At 39.1% G+C, this 13,282-nt stretch overlaps 1 protein-coding gene across 5 annotated transcripts in view; it reads right to left on the bottom strand.

The window, feature by feature from the left end:
* LOC105832672 (cysteine-rich secretory protein 1) overlaps positions 1 to 13,282 on the bottom strand; it is a 61,324-nt gene that overhangs the window by 42,231 nt on the left and 5,811 nt on the right. Inside the window, exons 1-2 of one of the 5 annotated variants that reach the window (XM_036282469.1) lie at positions 12,234 to 12,295; positions 10,467 to 11,221 (exon numbers count right to left, since the gene is read on the bottom strand). The exons of 1 other annotated variant lie outside the window; for it this stretch is intronic. The gene's annotated coding sequence lies outside the window, so the exon portion shown is untranslated. Of the gene's footprint in view, positions 1 to 10,466; positions 11,222 to 11,800; positions 12,296 to 13,282 lie in introns of those variants that run through there. 3 more of the 5 variants (XM_012673822.3, XM_012673821.3, XM_012673823.3) reach the window with 3 other exon arrangements.

Genomic DNA, 13,282 nt, shown 5'->3' with positions numbered 1-13,282 from the left:
CCTCTAATCGCGGATAGCGCGACGCCGCGACGGCTGGATCGTGACAATCGTGGGTAATTTTGCGTTTGACGTATGTGTATGCGTGTGTGTGTGTGTGCGGTGTCCACGCAATTGCGACGGTCCATTTGCGCGTATTTACGGCGTCGCGCACTGACTCGATTAATTAGCCCGTAGGCGCGTATGCGCGGCGCAGATACGTCCGCGGCGACAACCCGATTGTTCTCCCGGAAGATCAATTAGACGTTGCATGCCTCGCCGTTTCGACGGATTGATCCGTCTGTTTAAGGCGCGCGTTTCGCGGCGTCGCGGTTTGGCGCGCGTCCCAGGTTTCCATTAACTGTGACGTGTTACGTCGCTTTTTCGACGATCGGTGCGAGCGCTTGGCAGATACACCGCGACGAGGAAACGTAAATTTGTAATTTGATTCGTTGCCTCTGTACGAAAGAAAAAAATCGGTGAAGAGGAAAAAAAAGATTTCCGGTCCTCGAAATCTTCTATGGTCCACTAAAGACGCTCGCGTATACGTGACTCTTTTTTCCCCCGCAGCTATCTAAGGAACTACGTTGAAAGGATACTATAAATTATTTTCTCGCTGACGTAATTGCCGTCGTAACGTCGCGCGATAACATGATAACGCCGTAACGTGGTCCCCCGTTAACTTCTTCGCATTGGGCGCAATATGGACGTCCGAAGCACCAAGGTCTCGACGGTGTAATCTACAGTGGGGTCTTAAACTAAATCCGAGTCTTGTCGAAAAGGTGGAAATCCGACGACGGGAACGAAGAAGGAGGAGCGAAGACGCGGGCGTCTTCGTTCGTCGGCACACGGCCAACATGCAAATCCTTCAGAACGGCCGGAGAGGGAAAATGGGGTGGGGGGGGGGGGCGAGGGATTTCGATGGTGGAAGGGTTTTCGGTTTATCCATATTAATGCTTCTAATTAAGCCTGAGCGAACGGCACTTCGCACGGGGGCGAGATCTACGTAGATGCAAACGGGAAAACACGTGTAGTGAGGCGCGTAGCGTTGCAGCGCAAACGAAAGCCATGGGGGAATGATATATTGATTTCGATTTGTGTGTCTGTTTGTTCATTTGAATGGTCGACTCCGGGAAACTTAACTCCAAGCGCCGAGACGTGAGATACCGAAAGGTACGATCGAGCTGGCAGCGGCTGCTGCTAGCGTCCCAGTGGATTTGCAAAATCGGCTAATTTGCAGGAATAAACCGTGAGATGGGGGAAAAGTATCTTGCTCTGAGGGGCGTGTCTCCGAGTTGCGCGACGAGACGGGGAATTAAATTTATGCCAGAGAAATCAGGAATGTGAATTACGTAAAACGTGTTTCACTATAAGTTATATTTATGTTGTATTATATATTACATATTGTATATTTATATTTGTATTCAAAATAAAGAATGTTGTGCTTTATAAAAAAAATGGAGGAAAATCACGCACACAATACTGGCGTACCACTTTGTTTTGGGGTAGTATTTTTTTAACAAGAGGTAAAAATATAACTTTGGAAACATGAATTTAAACTGGAAAGCGACTTCAAATAATATAACAGTTTTTTTATAATGTTGTTTTACACTTTGTAATAATTAATTGTTTTTGTATTAGCATTACGAAAAATAAATGTCTGAGGAATTGAATCCCAAAATTGGGCATAGTAAATTACCTTTCTTTTCCTTCAATATAAATATGTATAAAATATTTACGAGTTAATGTATATAAGAATTTTTAGAAGTCTTTCTTTTTTGTGTAAAATATTTCTTGTCGATTATGCAAATACCTTATACTATTCCGCAACATTCGTTACTTTTTCACAAAATTCAACGATTTTAGTTACTTTTCCTTTAAAGTGGCATCCAATTATCTATGTCGCGATTTTACCAGTTCAATACAAAATCTGTAGTAGTTTTAGTTAATCGCAATATGGTTTACACCATATATGTCGTATAAAATTCACCTACCGTTACTGTAAAAATAATGTAAGTTACTGTTACTGTCACAGACAGGAAAAAGAAGTAACGATTGTTGCAAAAAAGAGCAACAATAACGGCGTTACTTCCCACCCCAGACTTATAATGTACGTGCAATTAACGTATGCGTTTCATCGTCACGCGGTATTTCTCAGCGGAGGGTGAGGACCGCTGAAAGATAAGCGTAAGAACAATTCGCTTGCGCAAACTAGCTGCGAAACTATTCCCGTTGTGTTCCCGCGCAACGGGATGTAATATCCTTTGCGTTCTTGTCGCATATCCGTAACACGTGTCGACGCCGCGAAAGCATAGGATTCATGCAAATCTCGAGATTACTTGCACAACTAGTGCTCACGCTGGAAATACAACTGGTGGTACACACTTGCGCGCATTTCTCGTATTTTCTTCAGAAAGATGCGAGAACGTTCCGCGGAATGGTGTAGTCTTAAATCTCCGAGGAGACGAGAGGAAGCTGGAATATCGCTTTACACCGTGTTTATTCGTTTCCTTGGACATGCCGCGCGTGATACCGTGAGCCAGACGTGTTACCAGCAGACGCCCCCCACCCCCCCCTGCAGCGTGTCCGAATCCTTTGATTAATTTGATTGCGATTCGTTATTCCAGCGGCGTATCATTCGACGGCGTATAACGGGGATAATTTTGCTTTTCTGCGGGCAATTGTTATTTTATGGAAACATAATTAAACCCTTACTTATGAATGATTATTTAATTACAAATGAACCGTATATGTTCGTAAAATCAATTTACGATTGTTCATTTATTATTAAATTCGATATAAATCTCATTCGTTCGTCGTGGATGACTCTTCCAAAATCATATAAATAAATTTCATAAATTTCTCATGGAGATTATCCCCGGGATATAAATTTTTCGCGAAAGTTTGTATTAAATTTCAATTAAACTATAAGCCCGCGCGTGAAGATTAAATTGGGCATAAATCAGAAAGTATTTGCTAAGTTTAAATCCATTATAAATGGGAAAGCGGCACTTCTTGCGGGATTGCCGGTACGTAAGAACAAGTTAAACGGACAAATGTGTAACGGGATACCAGCTGCAATTTTATTTCAGAAAAACATTGGGAGAGAGGAAGGGTGGGGGCGGGGGGGGGTGGCGAGGGGTGGCTAGACCATCTCTTTTAATTACGACCAATCCGATACGAAGCAAAAATGGCAGGGTGCTATCGATTCCGCAGCCGCCGCCTCTCGGCGGAGTTGAAATCTCAAGAAATTAAAAGTAGAATTAGTTCTCTCATTTTCCGTTCCCCCTTTCCTCCCCTCCCTGTTTCAACCTCGCGTCCCATCTGTTTCGCCTTCTTCCTTCCCGCGATATATCCGCCGCCGCCGTCGTCGTCGTCGACGTATTCGATGTTGCACACGAACGAATTGAAAGTAATGAAACAGCGGCAAATTAAAAGGAACGCGAGTAAGTGTAACACGGCCCGTCTACTGCTTTCGCAAACAATTATTTATCAACGCTACGAAACGAAGTGGATAGCTTTAATTAAAGGCGCGTGTACACGGCCAGCTGAAGAGCCCACCATTTCGAGGATCGTGAAGTGCCCTTTACGGTCCCTTAACATTTATCTGCCGCGGTTTTAATTATCGGCGCCCGACGTTATGTGAATTTGTTCGACTCACGTGGAAGAAGAGGGTGATTAACGAGTATCGACGGCCGCCACCGCCGCGAGGCTCGGCGAAAAATCGCTTCCCGAGTTTTTTTTTTTTCACGAGACCCCGGAAGTACCACCGTTGAACGTTAAATGTACGATAGAAGGTACGGTAATCTGCACCTCGTACATACATAACGAGAGGATTATTTTCTCAAAGGCCAAGCTATAACAATGGAGAGTTGTAAATGCGATGTTAAATTCTTGATTATAGAATAGAGTTTTTAACGGGCAATTACATAACTTTATAGCACTTATTGCACGTAGTATTTGTAGAAGAACAATTTTACAAATCATAAATCGTAGATTGGGACGTAAGGTTAACGCCGATGTGATTATCGCATTTTTCAACAAGAAAACTGCGATCTTTCGCGTAACGAATGTTATGACTTTACCGAGATTTACGCAGCCTCTTTATCTCTTGCTCATTCGCAATTCGATATCAGATATGCAAAAATATCCTGCATCTCACATATTATCATAAAATGTTTTTATGGCTATTTCTCAAGGGATATTTTCTCTCTCCCGTAAAGTGATCTTTTTGTATAAAATTTTATTCAAAAGTGAAGACCGCTGAGAGCTTTCTTTGATAGCTTCATCGTCTTTTATGTTCCTTTAATATTTCTCTCGCAATTCTTTTAATTAATCTCCCGTGTTTCTTAACTCTCAATAGTTCGAAATTAATACTTCAGCTTTATTAGATTTTAAGATTTTTAGATTCTGCAAACGCCCGAGGGATTTATAAGTCTCTGTGTTTTATCCCATTAGAATATATCTTCTTGTAATAGTTTCAGAAATTTTTATGAAGACATTTTTTTTTATTTGATACATTAATTTATTTCTTCATTTCTTCGCAAAAATTTCAATTTGCTTTAATTTATTTTTGTCTATTTCAATTATAGAAATTTTATTTGAAATACATTGAAGAAATACAAGAGAATATAGTTAGAAATAATACAAGAAAAAAAAATCACAAACACATTTGCGGAAAAGTCGCTAGAGAATCTGGTTCGAAAATATTTTTAGATCTAATGTATTTTGTATATATAGGACACAATTGTAACTATTATTGATAATTCATTTATTAATGAATTTTCGCGAGAATTATATTCCAGACTACTATATAATAACAATTACAACAACAATAACACAGCTTGATTTCATCTCGACAAAGGCACGATATTTCGCGATTAGTTTCATGTTAATATAATGGACGCCTTTGTTTATCAGGCTCCGTTACAGCCGTAGTACCATTAACTAAAATGGAACAAAGGATTACTTCAGGACCTAATTAACTCCTTGCGTGCGCCGTAACGGTGGTTGCCCTCGCCCGAACCCCTCTCAAACTCCTGATCGCAACTGAGCACAAAAGGAGGCCCACGCGAAACGAAATTTCACGAGGTGGAATTTTCGGAATGTACTTTGTCGACAAGTTTCCCGAATCACGCGGCTTCTTCGACGAAGATTTCACATTCTTGTAACTGACGTAAGCAGGCGTAGAATAATGAAGGTAGCGCCCAAGTATTCTACGCATGTGGGGTTGGGTTCAGCTCGGCAGCATGGAAGATACCTCGCTGCCTTAATATAAACTTTTGGAAAGATCCTTGCGAAATGTCGAGATGTGATCAGAAATTCAGCAATCTATATTAAATAATTTCAAGTTATTTGACTAGTATAATGATACAATCTATGCTTAAATTGTACATTGTATTTCTTAATAATTATTACGACCAAATCTATAGAAAATTAAAAGAAAACTATTTTAATTAATTTTTCTTTATATTCTAATATTTTGTAATCACATTTCACTTGATTTTTAGAAGGAATAATTTTTATATATAAATCTAAAAAGATTTGTAATTATAAGATATTTAAATTTCCAAAATTGGTTTTCAAAAATTTCAACGTGTATGCTAATAAACAAATCATTTGCAGTGGAACCGTGGAAATCAGTGTAATTGAAATAAAGTTCAAACAATTATACTCTTTATCATTACATTGCGTTTGTTTAAATTTTGCTGTTTGTGCAGTTGAAAAATTTAATGCAATTCCGTGTGCGAAACTAGTCGGACGTTAACATTGGGGTAGAAGTGGAGTAATCGTGGGCTCAAATTAACTCATTATTCTCGAGTTTAATTTCCGCGGCGTGCCTCATTTTGGCAGGATGAGAGGGCGTGAAATAAACTCCGGTTATCATTCCGGTAAAACACAAGGCTTCGCGAGCCTTGACGAGTGCGTAATATGGCGACGGGCAACAGAACGAATTGTAGCTTTTCCGCCGATGAAATGCGAGATATTTTGCTGATAAATTACTCGCGAAATAATTCTCGGTTTGCGAGAAAGAAATCGACAACTCCGTACGAAGGCAGTTTTGTTGCACATTCTTTTACATGAAGTTAATTGGAACATTTAAACTCAAATTTTCAAACATTCATATCTTATGTTAGCTCGTTAGACGTACATGTGTAAAAATCACCGCTTATAGAGTGAGTAATTTTTGTAGAACAAATGTCATACGTAATTATTATATGCAATGCGTTAAAATGTCATCATATTTCTGAAATAATTATATGTACTTTAATAAATGTTTTTAAACAATAACAAATTTAATGATATCTGAATAATTAAAAACTTTACGTAATGTCACGTAATGATTAAAAGACCCTCTGTTTATCATTATTCGTACTGTTCGTGCCGTAAACACACTATAATAAAGTAAACGATGTAATTACTAATTTTTTGAGTGTGCGTCGCGATTGTATTTCTGAATTGCAATGTAAAATTCAGTTTATTTTTCTGTTACAATAGAATAATTGTAATGCGTACGTGCGTTTCTTTTACGTTAGATCTTTTGTGTACGATAGATTTATATATGCAGAGCACGCTATAAAAATTGTTGGAAAGCGCATTGCATGTAATGCAAAATAAATAATACTTCACAGCAGGTTAGCTACCTAGCTCCACCGAATAAATAAACGTAATAATCCGCGTAAAATTCCCTACATATCTAAAAACCGCCAACGCGCAAATACGTTTATGACAACGAAATAACAATCGGTATAACGGTGCTTACGCGTATGCAATTGAAAATTTTACATGAGCTTGCAAAATTTCTTGTTATAAATTGACGTCGTTTCCTAGCAACGAAGCTTAGCAAACATTAATTTATCACATTTCGGCGACACGGCTAACCGCATTTTCATATATTAATCGCTTTACTGAGAGAGAGAGAGAGAGAGACAGAGAGAGAGAGAGAGAGAGAGAGAGAGAAACAGTTATTTATTAAAATTTTAAATACTTAATAAAATATTTTATAACACTAAAAAACAAGTCTTGTTGCATTAATTGGAAGTTTGGTAGGTAAGTTCAACCAGTATGTCTGATCAAAAACAGACGAATAAAAAATCTTGTAAGAATTATCGGATTATTGCAAAGTTTATCAAATATTTTTATCATGAAATCTTGAGTGCTATTATAATAGCCAGACATTCTACTTGATTGAAATGAATACATGTCCACTTTTTTCAATATAATTTTTATATAATAAATAAAAATGCATTCGACTCTTTTTTTTTTAGTGTCCAGTTTTCAATAAAATCTTGAAAGTATCGAAAGATATCAAAAGATCATTATACAGGTAGAGTGATTTATTTTTTATTATTATTAATCTATTATGCAAATATTGCATAATAGTAATACTAGATCATTATAAAATTATTCAAATGCAAGCAAAATATCAAAATTGATTAATTAGAATTAAATATATATATGTATATAATGTGTCGCAGTAAATTATGAAATTATTGTTACAACTCACTTAAAAATAATTCTCGAATAACGTTCGCATAGTTAAATTTCCTATTTACAATCGGGGAAAGAGAATTACGCTTTATAATCAAGAGGTGCTTTTCTGTGACATGTAATTGCGCGTAATGGATTTATTAATTCCAACACTTGATCTTTATGCAAACGAAGTAGGCAAACAGAGGGGAGGGGGGAGGAAGTGGCAGATAAACGCGGCTACTAAACCAGAAATATTTCCCTCTATTCTAACGCGTATAGGTAAACAAATTGCATTCTACCCCGTTTAAACTTTCCTACCGCGACGATATCGCATTTTCCTGAGAAACAACGGGCAAATAAAACACCAGCTGCTGAATCGGCAGTTTTTATGCCGTATTGCGGGATGAAAATGTTTCTGCTTTTCCGAGTCGCGCGGTATTTTGAGGATTTCAAAGGCTTTCCGGAGATTCTTGAAAATATTATTCCTCGGAGCTTCGCCTCGTGAAAGATGAAAGCCGCGAATATATGAAAAAAATATTTTAAAATATTTCGAAAATATTCGTAATATTGAAATGAGTGCAGAAGCAGAAATCTCTCTATCACGATTAATGTTTCCATCCGGCACGCTAGGAAAGGTGAATATGTGAAAGAGGTAACAAGAATTATATGCAAATTGTGATATATTTAATCCTCTCTTGTTTGAGACGAGAATATATCTTTTAAAATAATTTATAATCATATAAAATATATTTTCATAGCTTTTATCTTTTTATGAGTATAATTATGAAAGTTTTAAAAAACCTACCGTGTAATTTATTCAATGATACAGGCATGAAGAATAACCAGAATGAAAATATATTTGAGTTATTATTAACGTCGTTCGTGTTAGGTATTATTAATGTTATATTATTATTTTTAGTAAAGCTCTATTTTCAGTAACTTTTTCTCTCTTTTTTTGCTCTCTCTCTCTCTCTCTCTCTCTCTCTCTCTCTCTCTCTCTCTCTCTCTCTCTCTCTCTCTCTCTCTCTCTCTCTCTCTCTCTCTCTCTCTCTCTCTCTCTCTATCTCTCTCTCTCCCCCTTTCTTTTTCCTCTTGCCAAATATTAGGGCAGGTACGGGAGCTCGCGCTTTATATGCGCGGTGAATAATCGCAGATGAGAAATTGCACGAGAGGCAAAGTTTCTCGGACTCCGCGCTTCATTGACTAGGGACAGACCAGAGTCCAAAACTGTTACGACCGATAAGAGACGCACAATGCAACGGTAAATTTCATGCAAACGCCCTGCCCACCGCAGGAACTTGCCGCAACGACTCAAACTTATCTTTGTGCCTTAACCACGCTCGTAAACGTAAATGCGGGCGTAAAGAATCGGCGAGGTCGGGCTGCGAGATACGCGGCGCGCGGCAGATGCAGCGCGTTAATGTCACAGCTAACCCGAAGAAATTCGCCGCAATTCTTTCGAGCGAGGTCGGGAAGAGTCAAGAAATCAAGAGAAGGAAGATTCGCAGAACCGATTACGCGGAAATGCAGTATCGGTATACTTAGATCTAACTGTGAATATGATGTTAATGGGATTCCAACTACTTGTTTCGTAATTTTGACGTCGTTGATTTATTATGTTCTCTTCTATTCTAGAAAGCCAAATGAAACTTGATTCTGTGCACTGAACACGTACTATTGAATTCTGTCACATTGTTAAGTGTCAAATTATACTCAACTTGAATAATTTTTAACTGTTCTATAAATCGCCATTGCTCCTATAATCAATATACGTCATTAATTTTGACAAGAATATGAAGATTGAATTTGCTAAATCAACGACAATCAAATATTGTAATTAAAAATACTTTTTAAATATTAGTAGGTCTTATTCAATACGTCGTTAATTATATCTCATTGTTTTAATTAAATTAATCAAATATTGAGTAGAAGCAATGGCAACTTGTAGGAATTAATAGTGAAAAATACAGGAAAATACAACTACTAAAGTATGTATAGATAAAATAAAAATGAAAATTTTTTTATATATAAAATTATGAGTCTCTACACTCTTAAGGGTGTATCGTCAAAATTGAAGATACGTTAAAATAAAAATTTTTGTACCTGCTTAAAGATATATTTATAAAATTTACAAAAATGTAAAAACTGCTGAGTTCTTTGGTTTTTTTCTTGAATCAACGACAAAAATTTTGATCGTGATCGAATATCTGAATTTTGACTTTGAAATGCAAAAAAGAAAAAACAAATAAAAATTTGATTTATAATGGCTCATAAACCTATAATGGCTTACGCAGCAAAAATGGCTTTATTTTGCTGCAGTTTTAGATAAATACTATTAAACGAGTAAGTGAATCCAAATGAACTGTTTTGCACGAATAATTATTGGAGTTTTATTAATATATGTACAAAATTTAATTAAACTTGTAATGCTTTATCAAATTTGCAAACAAGTACTATAAAGCAATCTCAAGGGCAAAAAATTAAATAACTTTTGAACTAATAAGAAAATTATGTTCAAATTTTCAGATATTCAAACGTAATAATAGAGCAATCAGTAAAATTTTGACAAAATTTTGAAATGTAACACATTCTTAAGATACTTGTTTCTTTCATAATTGGATATATATTCAAAAATGTAAAGACTTTCTATTAATAGAACGCCCACGTTTATAGTTCTAAGAAGAAGATTAATATAAAAAATATACGTCGCATTTTCTGGTCTTCGTTATTTTTGCGTTTTATATCATTGTCTCCAATCTTTATCGCAGGCGGTTCCTAATTATGAAAATTGAATTACACACGAGGTGTTGCAGCCTCAGTTACAATCAACGTACGTAGATAGTTCGCGAGAGCGGAGTTCGCAAGCTCGGATAGAAATGATTTCGAATGTGCTTATCGGGGATCTTCTTCGCGAGTCCCACTCGCATACAGGCAAGTGGAAAACGTGTGTCCGAAACAGCTCTATCAGCATCGTCGTCGAAGAATAATAAATTTGCGCAGCAGCACGACTCACTCACCTCGCGACGGCAGGAAGCGTGTGGCAACAGCTCGCGCGGCTCGAATCCGACTGGAAGCGTGAAGAGTCGCGCTGATTAATTAACGGTAATTATACGGCGGCTCTAAGATAATTAGCGACGCTTAACCCCGTTGGCTCGTCCGATCTCATTGCGAACGTTCCGCCGTGTACAAAGTGAACCGCAGCACACGCGAGACACACACACAGGCACACAGGAGCACAGAAGAGATCAAGTCCCTTGTCCACAGTTAATTTAACACCTGACACGCGGCAGCGGGGTAATTCACGGGGCCGCCTATCTCAGGCTTTTATATCATAGTTTATTGTTTATATAAGCGGATCGTCACAACCGGAACGCCGTTGATTAACGCCGCTGTTATTTGCCGTTGGAGCTTGTTTGATTGTATTGCCGTGCTTCCGTCGCCTCCGTTGATATTTCGTATCAAATGAAGCAACAAACGGCGCGTCGCAGCATAGTTCCTCTCTCTCTCTCTCTCTCACCTCCGCGATATTTTTATTTTCACGACGAAAAGTAAATCACGTTTGTGAGTTCCACCGTTTGCCTCGCACTCACGAGATTGTCCTCGCGGAAGCGCATTCGACGAAGTTACGCGATCGCTGAACTTTCTGTACTCTCAGTATTGTCAATGTAGGTCAGTCGTGTCTCTCCCGGCCCTTTCGAGCCCTAAGTCGCGGTCGTTATCCCTCGGCAATTGTTCAAGTTTCGAAAAAATTGAACGACTCGAGAATCAAGCTCTGAATGAAACAATTATCGAATTAATTAGTAAAAAAATCCAATATCGGGTATATACAATTAATTAGCTGGGATTTTTGAATAACTAATGAGAAAGCAAAACCCGATAATAAATGTCGCTTAACGGGTCGAATAATTATCGCGAAAATAAATCTGACGTAGCGGTCAGCGGGGCAATGAATAAACCAATCGATGCGGAAACAAATGCGATCGCGTGTATCCTGCGTGTTCGTTTTTTGGGTGTCCTTTAAATGTTGCACTTGACGCGAACCGAAACAAGATGAAACGCGGAGGAAGTGTCACAAACCGAGGACCAAACTAAACGGAATTAAAAACAAACTAAAAGGCAATTTTCGCGCGCATTGACAATCTCGCGGCAATTGACACGAGGATAACCAGGATATTCAGGATATTCTCCTCGAGAGTCCCTCCGCGCAGGAAGAGATTTGTCTTTTTTTCCAAGGGGGAAACGTTCGAAAATTCCAAGGAGACCAGCACGATCGTCACATAATTCTGCCGCAGCGCGCGTATCGATTCTCAATCACCGAGCCGCGTTTTGAAAGGCGTCCCGAGGTCGGTACCGTCAGAGGGTGAAACCAGCGTCGGAACCCTTCGCGCTCCTGCCCCCGCCGAGCGTCGTCGCGTTCGTGTCCATTCTTCGGGGTCGATCATCAAGAGATCACGTTTTCGATCGACTCCCCTCGATCGTCGAGCAGCGCCGGGGGACGCTCACCTCGTTCACCGGCGACGGTCAATCTATCGACATTATTTCACTGTTCACACGAGCTCGATGACTCGATCGCGGGATCTCGGTCGAAAAGAAAGGACAAAAAAAAAGGGGGTAGAAAGCCGGGGGGGGGGGGGGGGGGGGTAGCGAGAAATCGATCGCGGCGAGCCGAAGGGAAGGATTCGGAGTTTACGACGGCACGACGGCGACGACGACGACGACAGGTGAGCCGAGTGTCATGCCGATGAGGTGCGAGCGGAGGAGGACGGTTCTTGCGCAAACCGTACGACGGTACTGCGGCCGGCGGCGCGTTGCAACCACCGCGCTGGGGAAACCTGTTCCGTGCCGCGGCGCGCGGCTCTCTGCGTGCTAACTGGCGCAAGCTCTTCCGAAGCCGTGGGGACGGGACGGGACGCGTCCGTCCGTCCGTCCGGAGCGACGGCGCGGCGCGGTGGAACCCGGAGGAGGAAGCTCCCCGCGTACGATCCGCGCGGAAAGGGCCACGCGGATCCCGCGGCAGCGCGCGAAGGTTGAACCGATGACCGAAAATTCGGCGTGCGCTGATTCCGCGATATTGCAGCAGCAGCAGCAGCCGGTGCTCCAGCGTGCCACCGGATATTAACCAGCTACTCCCGCGAGTAATGCGCAACGGTGCGTTGGCTAAATTATTAATGACGCGCGCGAACGCGGTACCCTCGAGCAAAGGTTCCCTATCTCCCTAAATCGGAATCGACGTATTGTTCATTGAAAGGCAGTGGCATTGTTTAATTTCAGTGATACTTTTAACTATTGCGTCCAACAACTATCGGTGATGCACTGTCTTTCAATAATAATGTGCTGATTTCAATCAGTTATCCCCGTTTTAATCGAAATCACTGAAAGGCAGTAAATAATAATCGCTTATGATTATAGGTATAAGTTATATAAGTAAGTTATATAAATTATTATACATATTTACATATTTATATGTATACAATTATATACAACGAAATACGTCAATATATATTTATATTAATTTCTTTCTTTTATGGAATCTGTTTGATGTAAAAAAAATAATAGTAATAATAAGAAGACAAAAAATAAGTAAAAGGATAATTTTGCATTATTTCTTTTACAAAACGTTAAGTTTTGAAAAAATAAGAAAAAATATAGGTATGTAATTAAATATATCTATTAATAGTTTTACCCTCTTGGATTTTTGACGTTCAAAATTTGAGCTTTAGATTCAAATTGAGCTATTCAGAAAAACCTCATATATTGATTTTCATTAAAATAAAAATATTTTTAATTGGTCCACTATATTGAATTGGTCATTTTAAACTAAAAAATTCTGCAC

Source organism: Monomorium pharaonis, chromosome 2 (assembly GCF_013373865.1).
Source record: "Monomorium pharaonis isolate MP-MQ-018 chromosome 2, ASM1337386v2, whole genome shotgun sequence".
Lineage (NCBI taxonomy): Eukaryota > Metazoa > Arthropoda > Insecta > Hymenoptera > Formicidae > Monomorium > Monomorium pharaonis.
Note: the sequence above shows the minus strand (reverse complement) of the source record. Positions and strands in the feature narration are given on the sequence as shown.